Genomic DNA, 17906 nt, shown 5'->3' with positions numbered 1-17906 from the left:
TTCCGCTACATCTATTAGCTAAAGCAAAAAAAGGTTATTTCAGGATATGATTGTGGAGGATTGTGTGATTTCTCCTAGATAGTGGGCTTAGTACATTATTTCCCTACAATCTAAAAAAGACTTCTTATGAGGAATAAGAGTAATCTATTGGAAGCCTTGTAAAAGCTAAACAGTAAAACTGTGATAACTGGTACCAGTGACAACCAGTAGAATTGTGAAAGGGGTATACATATTTCTCATATTTCTGCTTATGTAGATTATAGCTATACCCAAACTGTAGAATGATGTTCAGAAGAGAATACAGGGTGTGAAAAGTAGATGGAATAATTATTTTTATACTACATTAGTTGTAGGTCTGTGGGCCAACAGGTCTATGAGCAGAAGCCTTTGACTTATGGAAACATTTGTACAATTCATTTCTGGTAATCAATACAATTGACTTCTCCAACATCAATATCTGCCAGGAGAATATTCAGTTCAGAAACAAATAGCAAAGTAACAAGTTTAATTTCTGCTCATTCATATACATTTCAGAAAGAAATATTGTTGGGGTGATGGATAGTAATGCTATTATTATTACCATGTTACTGTGGTACAGTGTTTGCCTTCTGATTTGGGCAATATTCTGGTCCTCTGGTTTTTTACTCTGTTTTGCCTCATGGACTCTCTTTATTGCCCAGTGACTTTGTACCTGTATCTGCCTCTCCTGGCTTTACCCTAGCTTGCTGACTACCCACCATTGTGTATTTTTGTCCCTGTCTCGTAATTGTCTTGTATTTGTCTTGTGTTCTGTTCCACCTATTTTAGCACAGGGAACATCTCCAAGTTGCCCTGTGTTGCTTAAGATATGCTGAGGCAAGTAGGCGAGGACAGGGTCAGGGTTGCACTTGTGTCTGTGTCTTCTGTGTGTACCATGATCTGTCCTGACACATATGCACTGATTTCTTTCTAGAAGAAATTGAGTAGTAGTGGAATTTTCAAATCTGAAGACTTGTAACTGAATGCCGGCGCCACACGGAACCTCACATCATTCTAATCATCAAACTACAGGACTATATTGGTCATCTATTACTGAGTGGATGGGCACCTCATCGACAACAAGTCAAGTGGTAATGACTTAAAACACAACCTTTAATATTATGGATAAAATTCACCAAATATGTGAACCCATCACCTAGGTTAGGTTTAGCTACTGTCTGTGTGTGTGCCACACCAGTTAGAATCGTTACCACAGTCGCAGACACATTGTTTTCAAACAGTTATTGCAAAGTTAGCAAGATATCAATAGTATCTCAACATCAATGTAAAATCCCCTCTAACGCGTTTCTATCACAATTTTGTGACGTCATCAGGGGAGAACATTGGAGAAATTAAAGTAATTCATCATGCCACACATTCATGTGGAGAGCCTATATAAAACCAATGATGTGTTAATGTTCAATATGAAATGTGTAAATAATTAACCCCTGTTAAGTGTCACAGGGGTGCAATAACTATAACAGGTTATTATGCCAACCCTGGCTATTGTTGTTGCCAAGCGGCTACTTGCAAACCCCCTGGTTCACCAGGAAGACCTCCATCTGAGGGCTGACAAGTAGATTGGTCAGGGTCCATACTATTTATCTGTGCAGTGGCTCTGTACATGGAGGTGAGTCCTGGGTGAATGACTTTCTAGCAGCAATTCTGCACTGGCAGATCGCCAAAAAAGTGATCTACTAATTTTAAGATTATGCACCTGTCAGCACCATGCAACATTGTCTCTCAATGGTAAATGTCTGATTGGGCAGAAATAAAAGGGCTTGCATGACCCCTTTAATTGTAACATCTAAAAATATTAGCCATTGGATCATTGAATATTAGCCTTGTATTTATGCTATTGTTTAGTCATTACTTACAATAACATTAGATATTGTAAAAGAACCTTTTCCTATAATGAGAATAGAATTCTAAAAGATGTAAGTTCTTAAAAGTCACAGTTCTGAAAGTTCTTTGAATGGACCATGTTTATATGGTTTTATTGTTTCATTATCTACAGTGGTGCTTGAAAGTTGGTGCATTTTCTATATTTCTGAATACATTTCAAGAAAAACAAATCAAACAAATTTATAAAAAATATTAGACTTATTTATTGATGATCTTGGTCTTGGTGAAATCTTGGTGAAATGTTTATTAAAACTTTTTTAAAAACTGAAATTTTCCTGGAGCAAGTTTCATTAAAATGTAAATTTTATTGGGGCAAATTTTACTACAATATACTGTAAAGCTTCTGACAAAGTTCAAAATAAATCTATCTGCAAGAATAACAAAAATTATTGACTTTTTTCCTTTACGCCCTATTCACACATCCTGTTCCTGTCCGCAATTGCGGATCCGCAGAAAAATAAGACCAATGTATTTCAATGGACCCATACACACATCCGTGTTGTGTACTGGGCAGCAATCCGTTCCGCAAAAACTGTAACTGACAGTAACTGACACACCCAATACAACTCTATGGGGTCCGTATTTTTTTACGGATGCAATACGGATGCAATATGGACTGAATTTGCAGATTGTTACTGACTGAAATTTGCGGATTGGAAAAATATACTGACGTGTGAATAAGGCATTACAATTTTTTTCCAAACGTAGTTTGTGGTGTTGGGAGCATGCAGCTGGTGCTGCTACAACTAGCTTTCTGCATATTTCAAACCCTTATCTATTATGTTCCATACTGCAGTCAGAGACTGGGCCACGTGCTCGGCTCTCGGCTCTGCCGGAGTGTGCGGCCGGCCTGACAGGGGTGCATCCATTCATTATGCCGCAGCCAGGGCTTCCTGCCCCCAGCTTGCTGAAGTGATTGGCAGCCGGCACCGCCAGTGAATCTGTGGTATGTATCCTGGGGCTGGAGTCTCAGCAACAATCATGCCTGGGGCTGGGACTTCAAGCCCCATAAGTATCCCTATATTGTCCATTGCCTTCAATAGTGCCTAGTTTACTAGGGTATCTTGACCTAGTGTTATTTTCTGCATTGCTTTTCTGGTTATCTGACTTCTGGCTCTTGATTTTTTGACTACTCCCTTAGATTTCATTTTGTACTGCGGTGCTCGTGTGTTATTGACCCTAAATTCTGACATTGCCTTATTGTGTGTGTGTTTGTCTTGCTTTGTTCTGTGTTGCACCTAGTTGAGAACAGGGTTTGCCGTCCAGTTTTCTGTTGCCTTTTAGGGCTTCTGAGGCAAGTTGGCAGAGACAGCGGGGCGGGTGCCAGTTTTAGGGTTCATCTGTCCTTGTGTCATCCTGTCCTAACAACTGCACTACTGCTGCTGCTGTTATGGTAGGAGTCTTACAAAGACACCCGACTTTTCTATCATGTTACACACTGTACCGCTGCTGCAGACTCTGCTGCTACTACTCCTTTTGTGGTTACTAACACTATCCACAAAGATACATTTACACCCTAGTATATTGGTCTGTTGTAGCCAAAATCAGGAGTGGAACCAACAGGGAAAAACTATAATGAAAAGATTTGCACAGTTTCTGTTTTTAAGCTCCTGGTTTTGGGTGAAAAAAATACTGAAACATAAAAGATCTGACACTGTATATATGTTCTATCACTTTGATGTTACCAATGCTTTCTTGGAGCTAAGGAGATTGAAATGTGTTGGATACCATCCTAGGAGACCTGTAAGTGACATACACAACTTTTCTGGACAACTGGGACATTTCCAAATTTTAATCAACTTCTAAATCTGAATCTAAACGGATGACTGACTTGATAGAACCAAGAGATTCGCTCATCACTAGTTCTTCCTGCGCTGCAATTCAGTCAGGTGCATTGTACTTTTTATTTTCCTTTAACCTTTTAATATCTGGGAGAAATCAACAAATGCTTTCCCAGCATGTTTACTTTACATGTAAAATGGTAAACTGCCCTCCCAATGGTATTCAGCCATTACAGCTAATCTAACATTCAAGTGACTTTTGGGAGGCAGGAAGGATCACTTGTACATATGAGGGACAGTTGTATGAGCTTTAATGAGGTTTTTCTGGCTTTGAACAGTCAAGAGATCTGGGATTAAGCAGTTAAGTGAACAGCTGATTTGATGGAAGTGATGTCTTTTTCCAACTTAATGACTATGATTATAATTATCAGTTCATATGTTAAACAACTTGACAGAAACATAAGCTTCACTGTGTAATCCACTCAGAATTTCATTGCCATAATATAGCAATATGCCACGGAACTATGTAATGTATTTATTCATCCCAATAATAAAGTGATACCGCTGAAAAATGTATGGAACAGACCATATACATCCATAGTGTGCACAACTTCTTTACTACTATTAAGGCAATTTAGTGGATATCAGGGCTGTCCACATACAGTATCTCCTATATCAGACAAATACAGAGCTGTAAGTTTATGAAGGTTGCACATACCTTTCAGTAATTCAAACATTGTGAAACTACTGTATATTCTGAGTAATTAAAGCTTGATTTTTCTGATTGTAAATTTATTGAAGCGGTACTACGGAGACTGGATGATTTTTATTCATTTATTTGCTTTAGTAATATAATTTTTTTTTAATTAAAGTATAGTTTAAAAAAGTATAGTGTACTTATATAGTTTCATTGACTGGCAGCAGTAAGGGGTGAGAGGGCCTCCTCTGCTGCCAACAAACATTTGTATCGCAAACTACAGGGCTTTAAGCCCTGCAGTTCCCAACTCCCTGCTCTGATCTTGAGCTCGCTGTGAAGATGCTGACGGTCATGGCCAGTATGTCAGGCAGCCTCCTCCATGTGTACTGTATATAACAATATAACATACAATGGGAGAACTGGGCAGAGCAGGGGACCAGGAATTGCAGGGCTTAGAGCCCTGTACAAACATTAGTGGTAACAGAGGGGGCCAGTCAATGGATGTGAATATGAAATGAAAAAACTATACTTTTACAAAGTAATATAACTATATTAAAGTGATGTACTACACTGACAGCAATGACCTCATGAGCATCATTGATGTGAGGCTGAAGCAAATCATTGACCTCAGCTGTCTCTGCATGTATGTATGGCACATGGCCATTGTGGCTGGCGACTGGCTGCAGTGTCACATGAATGATGTATATGACACCATCTCAGCAGGTCCAGCAGAAAGAACCAAACTGGCTGCAGTGCTGGAGTGGCAGAGCACTGAGGCTTGAACAACTTTTTTTTTAATATGCTGTATCCAGTTCTCATACAATTTTCTAAAAATCTCAGACAACCGCTTTACCAACCTGAGGCTATGTTTACACACCGTAAAATAATGTTAAAATACAGCCAGTTTTATTTCTTTTTTTAAAACTGCCGTTTTTTACCTGCTAACACTTAGGGCCACATGTATCATCTGGCGAACGGATGATTTTCGGCGGAAAGTGCAGATTTGCGTATTATTTTATACGCAAATGGCCGATTTGCGAATAAAATATTCGCAAATCGGCACTTTCCGCCGAGTACGCCAGGGGGGCGGAAAGGGGGCGTGTAGTGGGCGGAACGGAGGGCGCGGACTCAGAGTCCGCGCAATTTACCATCCGTTCTGCCCAAATATACGCCGAAAACCTACTCCAGTCCTCAGCTGGTGTAGGTTTTCGGCGGTGCGCACCGGCACGCACGGGATTTGTGTAGAGGCAGTCCGCCTCTACATTAATCTCCGTAGCGCTGGAGCTGCGGGGGCATTTTTAAGTCCGGCGTAAAAAACGCCGGACTTAATAAATGCCCCCCTTAGTTTTACTTTGACGGCCATAAAACATTAAAACAACAGTGTTACTTCAACAGATTAATTTGAAAAAATGGATTGCCGCTCCTAAAAGTTAAATCACTAGATGAAAGTAACAAACTCAAAAATGAGACATAACCGAACATAAAAGTAGTTGCAAAAACTGGACAGCTATTACTATAATAAATGACAGCTATTTTTTTAACAGTTATAAAATACTCTAACACCTATATCCCCACCAAAATAAGTACAATTACTCATATACATAATTACAATATCCAATATCCAATTATATGAAAATCTACCCATTTAAAAACTGTTAAAAAAATACTTCTTAAAATAATCAATACATGAAATAGACCAGCTAGCAAGTATATAATGCACAATTAGGCTATGTTCACACATGGAACAGCCGGTGTCAGATAAGATCATCCTGGCCGGTACTGCAGTACTGGCCGGATGGCCTTTAGCGTCGCTAAGTCCTGATGTGGGCGCATCAGTGTGCGCCCGCATGAGAACTACCCACTGCACACAATGGAGCGTGTGGACGGAGCCGGAGCAATGAATAGCGGCCACAGAAAACTGACATGCCAGTTTTTTGTGGCACCGCTAGAGATCTTGGCCGGAGCGTATGCTATGTGTATACACTCCGGCCGGGATTCCATAGACGGTAACTTAACGTATATTTTCGTATTAATCACGGCCGTTGTTGCAATCGGCAACAACAGACGTACTTTTAAAAAAATATACGCTGTGTGAACATAGCCTTACTAATAAGATAAGGTGCACATAGTGCTCAATAATCAAATCACAATGACCAAATTGCGACAAATAAGAATATATAGCAAAATAGCAGTAACCACCGCATAACCATTTACATAGAAAAATATTGCGGGTCAATCTTGATTATGTATATGGGGACAAGGAGGACTGGGCACCTGAATGCACTTTTGTTATTGGTTTAGGAGTATTTTTTCAAATGGATTGATTTTCAATTAAGTATATTGTAAAAATGTATATTGTGTAATTGTACTTATTTTGGTGGGAATATAGGTGTTAGAATATTGGGGTGACACCTTCCAATTGGCTATACCATTGTTAATAAATCTTCTGACTATGGCATAGCAACAGACGCTGTTATACTGCTGGCCGACGGGCTACATTCAGTATGTTCCTGCAGCTGACACCTCTGTATCGGCTGCAGGAACGTCCTTTTTTTACAATTGTGTGCCCGCAAATCGATTAACCATTCACCTTAATGTAATGTGCGGCCGCCAGATGACTTTACATTGCGTGAGCAGACATTATATTCAGACGTTCTTCACTGAACAGCGTATGGAAATAACAGGCATGTACATTATTCTGGACAAGAAGAGAAAATAGCGCTGCACCTCACACCTATGGTTGATACTGGCCTTGTCTTCAGCAGTGGTGAGTGTAATACCTTATTCATACTTGTGTTGTTTGGGGGCAGCCTTCCCTGCCGGTGGTGCTGGCCAGGTTCTGGTGGGGCATTTTGGGTTTGGTCCTGTGACATTGGGGTTGCAGGGCCATTCCATGGCCTCCCTTCCCTGCATGTGCACGCTTTGCAGGGTTGGCGGTCACTGACCGACACCGTGTGGAGTTAGCGTAGGGACTCGTGTGAACCAAGGGACCTGCACGTGGTACACGGGGCTATAATGGTTTGATCAAATTATATACAGACACCCTGGTGTTGAATTTTAAAATAGGCCAAGTGGCATTAGTATCAGCCAAAGATGGGATGTGCAGCCGTTCCTTTCTCTCCATGTCGTGATGTACATTATTCTAACGCCCATTCTAAAGAACGAGCATTAAAATAACAATGTGTGAACACAGCGGGCCGCATTGCATTGACTTCAATACAATGCCGTCCCTGTAGTAAAGAACGGACGCTAATTCCATTGCAGTTAGTGTCCATTCTATATAACATAACATGTGAACATAGCCTATAGGTGTATATAATGCCCAAAAACTGTGTGTGAACATAGCCTAAAACTATTTTTATTGTATTATTTGTGTTTTTTAAGCCTGAGAATGCAAAGATAGAATTTCTTAAAATCAAGCAATGTAAGTGTAAGTAATCAAAGTGTCCGTTTGAATAAAATACTGGAAAATATGTTTATATTACAAATCTGAAATTTGTGGTGTTTGGATGTAAAAGAGTGATGACTATAGGTATTACTGTATGTCTCCTATTTGTACGTTGCTTTGATCACACTAAATGGTTCCCCCTCATCTTCATGTGTCACATCTATGTGTTACTTACTGTTAATGACATCCCTGGGAGACCAGTCTTGTGTTTATGTTGCAGGGGATGTCACATCACTAGAATGCAGTGGTTTAGACATCTTTCGACTGTGCGGTTTTAAAAACCTGCAAATCTGTGCAGGAAATGTTCAGTGCAGCCTCATTTTCATTGAATACATTGTTATGTTCCTAAGAATTTGCAGTTGACTAGCCACATGTGTTTGCTTCCATAACTCAGGAATAAAAGCTGTAGTACCCACTTGACTCATATTTCAAATACAGTATTATAATAATAGGCTGGCTAGCTAAATTGGACACAGATGACTTCACATTTTCTATCATCTGAAAGCGCTAGGCACCTCTCACACACAAACACACACAATTGTACACAACCCATGGTAAAAATTATGGAATCTCCACAATTAAAGGACGATCTCCCGGCTTTTTTTGCTTTGTAAGAAAATATGCAATTTACGGACATAACACAAAGCAATGTTTGGTTAGTAGCTGAACACCCTGGCTTGATACCTCAAATTAATTAAAGGATTTAAAAAAATGGCATACATTGTTCCAGGATAGGTAAAGGGGAAATTATACAATAAATGTTGAGGGGGGAAAAAATGGTCCTTAAATAATGGCACAAGTCTAAAATTTAAAATAACTCTGCAGTGAAAAGGTAAAGCGTTTACAGACCTAACTAAAATGTGGACTTGGCTAAATCATAATAAATAGATATGAACAAAGTGAATCAAGATTTGCCATTCATTCTAAATTTGCTAAACATGGCGGCCAAGGCGGAGGCCGCAGATGTTAGCTTACATAACTGTCACTTGGCGACAGCAAGGGATTATCCATAATCCCTTGCGCCCCTCCAATCACCTGCAAGCCCCACTGTGATGTCAGCACCTCCTTCTCTATGTAGGGTGATTCGATTTGTGTAGGCGGGCAATCGGCTGTGTGTATAGTGGAGAGTAGGTTGCAGCAGCCAGGGAGAGCAATAGCGAGCTATAGGGACAGAGAGGATAGGAGGGTGGATTGTGGGTGGTTTTCTGTGGGAGCAGTGAAGCCATTGTCCAGTATACCAAGTAACTGGGTGACAATTTTGCATTGTACCAAGTCTCTGGGTGCGCATTATAGGAAGTCGCTGGGTGCTGGGTGTGCATTATACAAAGTCACTGGGAGCAGTGAGGAGAGGGTGCATCTCAGTAACTAACTCGGCTCTGTAAACAGTGTGTTATACCAATTCACTAGGAGCAGTGAAGACAGTGTTCATCCTAATAACTTACTGGGTGCTGTAAAGAGATACCGCTGATTCACCAATATCCACTTCTGTCCTGGGAAAAAGTGTCATTTTATGCCGCTCATTTACCAACGTCCACTGCTGTCCTCGGAGAAAATTGATATTATACTGCTGATTCACCAAGGTCTTTTGCTGAACATGGTGGAAATTGAATCATTTTCCAATTTTTGACACTGTAACAACATCTTTTGAAAAAAGGTGTACTCTGTAATAGTCCCACTAATGTTGCTACTATAGTTTGGCTGTTTTAATTAGATTTGTTTGTATTCGATTGGCAAATTTTTACGAATCCAACCAAATATTTGTGAGCCTTGCAAAACCAATTTGTAGCTGCTTCGGTCATAGTAAATATGGCGCTGACAAGAGAGCTGTCAATTGAAACAATTAGAAAGGGTTATGTCTAGGGATGGTCCGAACCGAGTTCGGTTCGGGTTCGTACGAACCCGAACCCTCGGTAATGATTCCCGCGTCGGATCTGTCGGATCCAGCGGGAGGACCGCCTGGAAAACTGTTTTCCAGGCGTTCCTCCCGCTGTATCCGCCCGCTTTGTGCGGGAATCTGCTGCCCAGCGTTCGGGTTCATACAAACCCGAACCTCGGCAGGTTCGGACCATCCGTAGTTATGTTCCCAGTTATCTTTGTATAAAGGTTTATGAAATATAAACAAAATGTGAAGGTTATAAAATAAAATATATATGGGTAGACCAAGGAGGACATCAGAGTACTGGGACAGATAACTCAAAGCAATATGCCTTGAAAATGAAAAATGTATAGTAAAACTAACGTGAAGAAATAGAAGTCAAAGTCAGCCTGTGACAAATCTGTAAGAAATCGACTGAAGGAATTGAGATTTATACGTAGATTCATGCTTGTATTCTTTTGGCTTTTCTAAAACGAGGAAGAAAACAAGGTTATGATCGGCTAAAGACAAGCAAGCATGGAGTGTGGAGAATTGGATGAAATTGATATCTGCACTGGGAAAGAGATGATGTTGGAACTTTTTCCTGGTGCTGTTAGGCCCTGTTCACACAGAGCAATAATGGCAGAATTCCACGGCGGAATAGTCCACCGCGGAATGCCGCCAGCCTCCGTGTCATAATGACACTCTATGGGCCCTATTCCACCGGACGATTATCGTTTGCATAATCGTTAACGATTAACAATCTCAAACGACCGCTATTGCGAAAGACCTGAAAACGTTCACTCATTTCCATGGAACGATAATCGTTACTTATGATCGTAATTGCGATAGTTTTTTCTTCGCTATTTATTCGCTATTGCGTTTGTATCTATTGCGAACGACCGAACGATGTCTTATTCAATGCGAACGATTTGCAAACGTTTTGCGAACGAGCAATGATAAAAATAGGTCCAGGTCTTATAAAGCGATCAACGATTTCTCGTTCGGTCGTTAATCGTTAACTGCATTTTAACCGAATGATTATCGTTTAGATTCGAACGATTTAACGATAATCTGAACAATAATCGTTCGGTGGAATAGGACCCTATGGGAGGCTCGCGCGGCTCCTCTCTCCGTGCTGAAGAATGAACATGTTCATTCTTCAGCGCCGAGAGATGCAGCGCGCGAGCCTCCCATAGAGTGTCATTATTACACGGAGGCTGGCGGCATTCTGCGGCTGCCATTCCTGTCTATGACAGTACTTCTTGTCCCCAGAACACTCATTAGTTGGCAACCAAATGTAGCAGTGATAACAAGACAGAGCCAAGGCCAGATGTGACGCATGGAACAGGACTAGCAAGACCAGATGAAATCAGGTACACAGGGCCAGGAGTGTGTCCAGGAGTTATAATGTGCCCACAGGGCTGGAACATAGTTTCAACATAGAAATGTATTCACAAAATCGTAACACAGTCAGGAACAGAGTCAGTGGTCATAAACACAAGAACAGTACAGAAACCAGGCATAGAATTTAAGGGTCAAGTCTGGAGCAGAGTGTCTATGAATCAGGTTCAAGACTAGTCCCATGAAAAAACGAACAGAACTAGAAAGAGCCAAGAAGACAATGAACCAGCAGAACTGGAGCAGAAGCTGCACTGTGGACTGTAACATGACATTCAGATGAAGAACAGGGGATTTCAGCAGCTTAAATAGTCCCAGGCTCAAATTGCATTGATGTGCCATGGTGACACGCTGGATATGTTGATGTCATCAGCAGAACAGGAAAAGCACATCATACAGGGCAAGTAAACTGAAGCAGCAGAGGAGATCAAAGCGTCAGTAAAGGAATCATAAAGCAAAAGATACTGTAGGTGAGGTGGTTGTATTCTATTTTTTTATGTAAAAAAAATGCCTATTAAGTGTCCCTGTGCACAGCTAGTGCATAATACGGGCTCCATTAAGTTTTTGGGTCCATTTCCTACACCTGGATGGATATTGCATACAGCCAGTCAGGGAGTGAAGCATACAGTCACAAACGTCACTCGTTCTAATGATCAATGGGAGTCTCAACATCCAGACCCAGACTGACGAAGACTTTTGACCTGTCTCTGTGACTTTTTTTTGTCTTTAAGGCTGTGTAACATGTCGAAGGGTTTTTTAAATGACAGGGACACTTGTGACTGCCCCACATCAATTAACAGACTAAGCAGGGGATGGGCAGTTTGTACTGCAAAAAAGTATGGCCACAGGAGGCCACATCTTTCCCATTAACACAATCCTAATTTTCAGAAAATGCAGGGAGTGTCACAGAATTGAAAAAAAAAAATGGTGACACATTTTAGCAAAAAAGTTTGACTAAATGTGTGACTTCTCCATGCCAAAAGATGCTACCATTGCTGTTCAAGAAGAATATTTCTGTACTATAGTGTTATGCTGGGATATGCTGAGGATGTGCGATTATTCTATAGAGTATTCATGCTCTTTTTTTCCCAGCCAATTAGGACAATTTTTTTTAATATGTGTACAACATTTTTTGTCTAACAAACAAGCGAAATGTATTCGCCTGGTTCGGACCAGACATAGGCCTGTGCCAGTAGGCGCATATTTTCATTTTTTGCGCACATGATAAATGTGCAAAGCCCTGATTATGTGAATATTTAGATGAATACACAAAACAGAACAGAAGGATCATAAAAAATGTAATCTAATAATTATTCACACATTAAATACTGGTTTATAAATACCAAAAAATGGGCGCAATCAACACTTAATCACTTAAAAATAGGCACAAAACCCTTGATAAATGTCCCTCATGGTGTCTATGCCCTTTTGATACAAAAACAGTAGAGTCATGGTTAGGTAGGAATAGTGAAGCCCTACTCTTACCCATGTCCCATGCCCCTACCTACTTGGACAATCTGGCCTTAACAGCAGTGCCCAGCTGTGTGACGGTCCCTACAGGTAACAGCGGAGGCAGAAAGCATACAGACACAGGTCAGGGCAAACAGACACATACACAGAACACAATAAAGCATAACCAGACAACACAAAACAAGCAAGGGTCAAACCAGGATAGCAAGTCAGGTCCAAAGTCAGCAGGTAAAGGCAAGGTCAGAAGTCAAGGGAAAAAAATAGGGTTCCAGGAAAACAGAGCTGAAGGTGAGGATGCTGGTACTGTCCAAAGTTCAATCAGATGTGCCAAACTGCAGATCCAGAGGGATTAAATAGAGCCCGAGGACACTGGTGCTGAGCCTGATTGTTCTGGCCTCCCGACGGCCCAGTTACAGACAACACTGTGTCGCCATGCGCTGGTTGTCATGGGGAGGTCGGAACAATCCAATAGGAACTCCAGAGAAGAAGGTCAGGGGGCTTGAGCATGGCAGGTTAGGTTCCTGACACGTAGAGACTGAGGCAGATATATCAAGACTGGCATACTCGTACCCTGATCTTAAAGGGGTTATCCAGTGCTACAAAAACATGGCCACTTTTCCCCCTCTCTTGTCTTCAGTTCAGGTGTGGTTTGCAATTAAGCTCCATTTACTTTAATGGAACTGAGTTTGAAACCCCACCCAATCTGGAGACAAGAAAGGGGGAAAAGTGGCCATGTTTTTGTAGCACTGGATAACCCATTTTAAATAAAGCCCTGCCTCCATTCACCACTCAATATTTATTAAGAGCCACATGCCTGCCACAACAGACCTGCGCCTGCCATAATTTACGCCTGTTTGCAGATGTAAATCATGGTCAATCAGGCGCGGGAGGAGGTCACGCCTCCTCCCAGCTTACCACGCCCTCCTGTCTGTCCATCGGGGCATACAGCACCAAGAAGGTGCAGATTTTTGCACAAACCAGGTGGACTTTTTCCTGGCGTATGCACTGTGTGTATCACCATAAATGTTATAAACATGTAGGTCTGGAGTGATCATAAAGCCTTTCAATTATATAAATATAAAAATGTATGTTTCTCTCTATAGTAAGAAAACCATGATAAATGTGTATTTACTGTATGTACTATTATGTTCTATACAGAATACTCAGATCAAGTTTACTTTTATCATGTTTACCTGTGACCTATATCCATCATAAAATACAGTTCAAAGAAAGCCACACACAAAAATGTCTTGATGTGTGCTGCCACATAAACAAAAATATGTTGAGAAATCTGGGAAACATGCTTGGCTGGCATGGAATATACTAAACATTTTTATTGAATTAAAGTAACAAAAAAAGTATATGCAAGATGTAATGCGCAGGCGCTGCTGACTCTCACTTATTGCAACTTGAGAGAATTTTATTTGCTGCATTCAGTACATGCTGTGACCTTCAGAGCAGATTCAAAGGATGTTCCAGGCGAAGCATTTACTGACAGTCTGTTGTCAGAAATGCCACATTAACCCTCCAATCTCAAGACAAATTGAATGCATGAAAGCAGTGCACATTTTGTTAATAATTTAAAGTAGATCACATGAGTCTTGGTATGTTGGGTGTGACTCTTTTAAAATGTACGTGATGACTATAACTAAGGAGAGGTTTCACATCTGTACAAGTTTCAATTAATACGAAGAGATTCAAGTTTGTAATATTATTTTAGTTACTTAAGAGTATAAATTTTCAAAACTTTATAGCTAATTTCTAAGTATGTATTAAACCATTCAGGTCTTTATAAAGCATACAATTTAACTGGGCAGGCCTATACATATATATATATATATATATATATATATATATATAGTATATATATATGTATATGGTACGTAAAAGAAAGCTATCCAATAAGGATACAGCTGAGCACTATCAGTGTATGGCACCATGCTACAAGTAAGAGAAGGGAAGTAGTAGTGGGCCAGGGTCTGGGGAAAATGCCAATAATAGGCAAAGGTAGCAAGCAGACCCCAGTACAGGGTAGTTATTTGCCAAGCAGGCAAATAATAGCCAGGCATGTATTAGCCATTGACCAGTAACCCAAGACAGATACAGGCACTGTGTAAATAGTCACCACACCTATAGACTGCCCCAGGTCCTCCAGGGGGCAGGGCCACTCCACTATATGTCTATGCCAAAGTCAGGCAAACACCCAGATAGAGGGCTTGTCTCTCTTCACATATGGTTTTTGACCTGTACTCAATCACATAAGGGGGGACGGTGAGTGTAGACTAAAGGTTAGCCCCACTATCCAAGTCCACTATAAATTTGGGGGGAATTAAGTTGGAGAGGGCACTGCTTAGCACATAGGGAACAATGGGTCAATATTATCACATACATTAGCAAATGTTCACTGAAAAAGGTGTCCTTGTTGTGCAGTAAATTTAAGATGCACACTAATTTTACAATGTGGGTATTTTCTGCAGTGTGGGTTGAGTAATAACCAATACAAGATTTAAAATACTGTGTGCACACATAGCCTAAGGCCCAGTTCACGCAGAGTAAAACTGGCAGAATCCCGCCAGCCTCCGTGTCATACTGGCAGTCTATGGGAGGCTCGCACGCCTCCTCTTTCTGTGCGGAAGAATGGACATGTGAGAGAGGAGGCGTGCAAATTCTGCCAGCTTAACTCTGTATGAACACAGCCTAAGAGTTAATTAACAACCATGGCACTTATAGTGGGTGCAAACTAACAAAACTTGCTTACCCAGATGGCGCAGCTCTCTCCTGACAGTTCTCCAGACAGATACAAGGACAGCACAACAGCCATATTTGACATATTTTACAAACCATTCAAAGAGTATGACTTAAGGGTCAGAGGGCCCTTTTACATGGCCCGATGTCACACCACAAAGGAGCACAGATCAGCGAGACCAGCGACCATCTGCAGAGACTTTACAAGGTTCAGTCATTCATGCAGTAGTGCAGCACATATGATCGCCTAGAGAGATGAAAAATTTCTCATTTGTCAGCTGATCGCTTGTCCTTCTTCAGGGGGAAGTTATCAGCAGTGAAGGTCCCTGACTGACAATAATCGGCCCATGTAAAAGAACCCTAAGCGTCAGATATTGAGAAGGGAGAGTGTTTGTTCTGAATGGTGCAACAAGCTGCACATACACACCACCATTATTCATGCTTTGGGTCATCATTCTTGAGATCACGGGGGGCCCAGCAGACAGACCTCCCACAATTTGACATTTATCCACTAGAAATACACATTCAAGTGCACTCAAAGGAAGGGTAAAAGAAATGATGGCTCCCCTTAATGTGATTTAGATTTTTTTTTACACAATTAAGTATTATGGAAATGTTATAATTTCTGCTAAATTGCAAAGAAAGGTAGCCAATACACTATAATGAAGACGCATCCCACGGCACAAAATATGAAGTCAATTTAACATTTTAGATTTATACAAAAATGTGTAGCTTTAAACCCCTTTACTACACTGAAAACTAAACCCGACCCTGGTTTACACTGCCTAGAGATTTGTGCACAAAAATGCCAAAGCCATTTACCAATTAATTTGATAAAAGTCTTAAACATCACTCCATCAAGTCCTTCAAAATCATCTTAGCTATAAATCTTTCCAAATATCTTATCGGTTGCAGACAGTACAGGTTGGGGAAAAAATTAAGATTTGATATACTGGCACACACAGACATAAAATCACTTCCTTATATTTAGCCAGGTAAGTCAGCTGGATCACCAATTTAAAAATGTAAATGGATGAACTTGCCATGTAAAGATTATATTTTAATACAAACCCACTAATGTTTTCCAATACATGGTGTGCTGGCACATTCCACAGAGCCGTACAACTCCAATGATTACAGACAATAATGTTATTACAATTATTTATACAATTTATATTCTATAACAGTAATAGTTCTCTCTGTTGTATGTCGGATTCTACCACCTATAGCTGTGACACCAATGACCCAAGGCCTCATGCACTAGAGAAATATGGAGGTATAAAAGGGCTCTAAAGATCAATGGTTCCAGAATGTAGCAAATGTGTATCTTTAATGAAAATCAAGCAAAGTGTCAAGTAATTTTGCCCCTCAAAGTCCTATACTGGAAAGAAGTAAATAGCCATGACTGTCCATCTTCTGCAGGCCAGGCATGTTGTCATCACAGTGGATGTCCTGCTTCCACTCAGCTCTGGACCCCCACCATCCAGATCCTGCAGGGCCTTTCTCACTAGAGGTGAATGCTGTGTCCATTGGAGTTGGTACTGTTCTAGCTCAGTAGTCCGGAAAAAAACAATTACCTTCCACAAAACTACTATGGGCAAAAGAAGTGCTGACAAGCATCAATGTCCAGGTCCCAAAATTGATCAGGGGAATAGAGCCAGTTTGTCTTCAAAGAATATCTGTTTACAAGATCATCTTACAAGCTTACTCCATATTTCATTGGGTTATTCAAGGTACTAAAGCAGTTTAACCAAGTTACTGTATATTCTTTCTTAAGCTACCACCTTCCCAAGTCCCCAATAGTTTTCCTATATGTTTCTGTGTTCTTTCTATAATGCCTGGTCATCAGCAGGTTTCCTTTAAATGCACCTTCTGAATCTACACTCAGTCCTCAGAAATGGTTTATTCAAGCAAATTCTGGATTGGAAGTAGTACGGTCCTGTGAAGAATTTAGGATCCTAAAGCATGTTCATGCGCTTTGAGTGAGCAAAAATATTTCACCTAAGTATCTGTCAAGACTCTACTGTCAAGACTGTACTACTACTTAACCCACCCAGTAATCAGGAATAGTGTATGATTTTCCCAGGCATTTCCTATGATTTACCTATTGATTAAGGTTCTTACCCAGTCCCGGCTTCTGTTTCTTGAACTTATAGTTCCTGATTTGAATTACTGGTTTACATTGAACCTGGCCTTGGCCTGGCTTCTGGATATGGATTCTGTCTCATCCTTGAAACTAGTCATCTATTACCTGTCACTCTACTACTGGCTTAGCCCCTTGGTTCCATTCCTTACTATGCTTCCCTCTAATAATTTGTCAATTAAATAATAATTCAAGTTCCGTTTGAAGGACTAGACCATAGGTTTCTATCCTGACCCCAAACCCTTGATGGCTATTCTATTGGACAACCATTATTTCACAGCCAAATAATGACCATTTGTGGAATAAGGGCCATTTTTTTAAAATAATGTCCATTATTTGGGTGCAATATGACATCCAAAGAAAGATGTTGTGAGATCGTGGCCTCAAAGAGGAATGTAGCAACATCTCTAATTGTACAAGAACCTTGTTCGCATATGGCAAGA

The 17906-nt window shown here is 40.7% G+C and overlaps 1 protein-coding gene across 7 annotated transcripts in view; it reads right to left on the bottom strand.

Moving 5' to 3' along the window:
* Positions 1-17906, bottom strand: part of CCDC178 (coiled-coil domain containing 178) — a 272005-nt gene that overhangs the window by 1717 nt on the left and 252382 nt on the right. The gene's annotated exons all lie outside the window — the stretch shown is intronic.

Source organism: Dendropsophus ebraccatus, chromosome 2, assembly GCF_027789765.1.
Source record: "Dendropsophus ebraccatus isolate aDenEbr1 chromosome 2, aDenEbr1.pat, whole genome shotgun sequence".
In the NCBI taxonomy this organism is placed as follows: Eukaryota; Metazoa; Chordata; class Amphibia; order Anura; family Hylidae; genus Dendropsophus; species Dendropsophus ebraccatus.
Note: the sequence above shows the minus strand (reverse complement) of the source record. Positions and strands in the feature narration are given on the sequence as shown.